Below are 4,527 nucleotides of genomic sequence, written 5' to 3'. Positions count from 1 at the left end.
AAAATATGTAAATCAGAGCTAGACCACCAGCTGATATCTTGCTAAATTGTGGGTTTGAATATTGCAATACTTTCCTATAACAAAATTACTAATAAAATATATTACATATGCATAGTTGTATGCTCTGTATAGAGATTTACCTTAGCTTTGATTGTATATTTCACAATTTTGTAATTTATCATTGTTTATTAAACTCTGAAAGCTGTGTGGCTTTGTTAATATTCTGTCCTAGAATGCGGTTAGATGTGCCCTTTTTTCTTTTTTGAGCACCTGCCCCTTTAGTGGTCTCTGCACGGCCCTGATCTCTAGTAAAATCATCTGCAGATTTGCAGACTCTTTCTACTGCTACCAGCCTCATATTTTAGTAGAACTTGGTAAATAGGAATGTTTTGAATGATAAATCCTTTTGCATTCAATGTTCCCTATATGCCTTACACTTCCTTAATTATATGTATTTGTTCTGTTACAAAAGCACACATTCTTACTGTTGTATAATATTTTAACAAAAAAATTAAAAACAAATGAATAAAGCACCGCAACCAAATCTACCGGACAGACTCATAATAATTTATAATTATTTAATATATTTACAATGCTGGTTGAAGAGTTTTTTCTCTCTCTCTTGGTGTGTGCTGCTCATTGTGACCCCCATAAGGGGCGGGGCTACAACAAAATTACTACTATCACCTGCATTCTTTTATTCTGTTAAAAAAACATGATGGAGATTTTTCATTTCACTATGCTGAAACTATGGAGGAAAAGCAAAAACCTGCCTATTTAGATGGAAGATCCTAAACATCAAAACTGTCATGTGATAGATTGGCAAGGAAAAAAACGTATCTGTAGATTTTCCATTGACCAAACAATTGAGCAACTTGGAACTATGAAAATAAACTTGCTTAAGAGAAACATGCCAATTTAAAAAGAAAAAAAAATGTTTTTCTATAAAGCGTTTTTGTGCTAGGATGAGTTGCGTTTTCTGTGAGGATTTGTTTTTTTTCTGTTAATTAGTTCCTGTTATCTACCCCTTGATTCTCTACAGGTGTCCCTTCTTTCCCCATGATTATCTCCCTGTGTATTTAATCCCACCTGTTTCCACTGCTCTCTGTTGGGGCCTTGTCGTATCGTGTCACTTGTGGTGTCTCTATCCTCGTTGGCTAGTTCTGTTCCAGTTGCTATCAGTGTTCCTTGCCTTAATGCTCACCTGTGCTGCCTGGACTTTCTGTACTCTTTGTTGTCACCATTAAAACTACCATTTTCACGATAACCTGAGTCCACTGCGTCAATCCTCACCACATTTCATGACATTTTCAGCCTATCAAAATTTGTGTTTTTTTACAAAACTGTAATGGAAACACTTTTTTCGCATCACGAGTCACGTGATTAACAACCAGATGTTACTGCTGGCAGAAAAGACGAAGAAGTCAGCAGGAAGTAGATGGAGGATGATGTCACACAAATAAACGTGTGATTTTAACGACATTTTTCATTTAATGTAAACACCGCAATTGCGAAATTGTGGGGGGGCTTGACATTGGCTGAATATCAACAAGGTTTTCTCAACATTTGTAAAGGAAACGCAGCCAGTTAGAGAACAGCATGGCTTTTCCAAACCAGATGCAATCCAGTAATGTTGGAACTTTGCTAGAAATCTTAGAACAATCTTTTTAATGGTAATTTGGTGTGAAGTGAACACACAAATTATAACTGTATTATAACTAAATTATAACTGTTATAAAAACACAACTCCCAAAAAAGCAAAACTGAAAATGTAAAATAGTTAAGAGGTTCTAAAATATTTTGAAGTATCTACAACTAGAATATTGATTAAGCATTAATTTACTCTTAATAAAGTAGCTATGTAACACATGTTCTTCTGTTACATAGCTACAGAAGGACATGTGTTCAAACAGACATACTATATATATTGACAGCAGACAGCAGCCTCATGACTGATGAGCACAGAGGTGTGTGGTGTGAAATGACCAAGTGTTTTAATGAGAGACACACAGTGGCATAGAGATGTGTAACCATGACTACAGCCACATGCAAGGCAAGAAATACGGCCTGGAGAGTGATTGTTATTTCTTTCCTAGTGGATTTTCTTTTTTCAAAAATTTGGATTTAATTTGCAGTGGTGCCTTTTTTCAGCAAAAAGAGAGAAGATCTTTCCTAGTGGATTTTCTTTTTTCAAAAATTTGGATTTAATTTGCAGTGGTGCCTTTTTTCAGCAAAAAGAGAGAAGATATTAACCTAAAACCAGCAATGTACTGCTATACTTGGTCTCAAACAGGGGATTCATCATTACGCAGTGGGTGTTGCAGCATCGGCAGCGACATGGAGTTAGCTTAGGAACAGCTGACACCATATTGGAGATTTTAAAAATTGAATGTTTTACATCTCTAACAAAGTCAGCCAAAGGTCAGCTGTGGGGTTTTTTTCAGCCTTGCTGTTCCATTCACAATAAGAAATTGATTTTTTTGTCAGTTTTAGTTAAGTGTGTTAAATGTTTAGCAAGAGCTAAACATTTGAAGCACTGCAGCATGCAGATGCATGATGTCACAGCAGATGTTTTCCATCAGTTGCTCATGCTTACAACTTATTAATAAGATCACACCTAGCTTCAGTGGCTTCTAATAATGACTCAGGCAAAAAATGACATAATATAATGACATGATACATCTCCATGAGACATCAATAATATATCCATGAACTACAATTACTAGAACAAAGTCAAACATTATTAGCATTATGTGTTTTCCAGCCACATAGTGTCATTTTATAGCCCAATAAAGTGTCTTTGATACTTTCAGTTGTTATAAAAATATGGCTTAAAATAAATTTCACTTCAAACTTTGATGGCTTGAAATTGGGCCATTGTCTCTTTAAGAAGCTTCTGCTCTTTCCAACACTCTACCTACAGAATATCATCACAACAATCTTCTCATTATGCCATGTAAAACAGTTCTTAAGAGCGTTGGAGTGGAAAGTAATTTCAGTAGATCCAGCAGGTGACTGCTAATTACTGATGTCACTAGTCTGAAGGAGTTGCAGGGGAAGCTGCTGCCCCCGCAACCCGACCCCGGATAAGCGGAAGAAAATGGATGGATGGATGGATGGATGGATGGATAAACACTTGCTACCTCAAAACTCCTCCTTGGATGGTCAGTCTCCTTTCGAACTTTCCCCTCACAAAGCAAGCTTCAGAAAGGAGGCCCAGACTTCCCTCTCCCCAGCCACTTCTTCCAGCTCCTCCGGGGGAACCCCAAGGCGTTCCCAGGCCAGCCNTAGAATGAAGAAGCTGGGAATTACTCATCACTACGATAACACTTTATTTGAAGGGGGTTGAATAAGACTGTCATGACACTGTCATAAACATGACATAACACCTGTCACGAACATCAATAAGTCTTCATGAATAGTTATGACTGTTGTCATAAAGCGTCACTCGGTAAATAATGACACTGTTAATACAAAGTTGACATTATTCAAAATGTTGTTGTTATGACGGCTTGACATTATTCTAGACAAAATTGTCTCCGTTATGACAACTTGTCATTAACCAAGAAATCATGATCTAACATAAATTTGTCATAATAGTAGTCATAATGATTTAATTATTACACTAGCAAAGCTTTAACAAAACGATGATTAATATTTCCACTCCCTGAAATAAAGCAAAACAAGTAGGACAAGCAATAAAGATTTCACTAAGCTTTATTACACGGTCAAATGATTTAATAACAGACTCATTAACAATTTATTTTACATCAACTAAAGTGCAACAAGTAGAACCAGTTATGGATATGTCATTAAGTCTTATTACAGTGTCATTAATATTAACTGTTACCTCAAGTAAAGTGAAACAAGTAACAACAGTTATGACAAAGTCATTAAGTGTCATTACAGTGCCCTTAATATTAACTATTACCTCAAGTAAAGTGAAACAAGTAACAACAGTTATGACAAAGTCATTAAGTGTCATTACAGTGTCCTTATTAACTATTACCTCAAGTAAAGTGAAACAAGTAACAACAGTTATGACAAAGTCATTAAGTGTCATTACAGCGTCCTTAATATTAACTATTAACTCAAGTAAAGTGAAACAAGTTACAACAGTTATGACAACGTCATTAAGTGTCATTACAATGTCATTAATATTAACTATTACCTCAAGTAAAGTGAAACAAGTAACAACAGTTATGACAAGGTCATTAAGTGTCATTACAGTGTCCTTAATATTAACTGTTACCTCAAGTAAAGTGAAACAAGTAACAACAGGTATGAAGACGTCATTAAGTGTCATTACAATGCCATTAATATTAAATATTACCTCAAGTAAAGTGAAACAAGTAACAACACTTATGACAAAGTCATTATGTTACCTGAAGTAAAGTGAAACAAGTAACAACACTTATGACAAAGTCATTAAGTGTCACTACAGTGTCCTTAATATTAACTGTTACCTCAAGTAAAGTGAAACAAGTAACAACAGGTATGAAGACGTCGTTAAGTGTCATTACAATG

This window comes from Poecilia formosa, unplaced genomic scaffold (assembly GCF_000485575.1).
Source record: "Poecilia formosa unplaced genomic scaffold, Poecilia_formosa-5.1.2 Scaffold580, whole genome shotgun sequence".
Lineage (NCBI taxonomy): Eukaryota > Metazoa > Chordata > Actinopteri > Cyprinodontiformes > Poeciliidae > Poecilia > Poecilia formosa.
Note: the sequence above shows the minus strand (reverse complement) of the source record.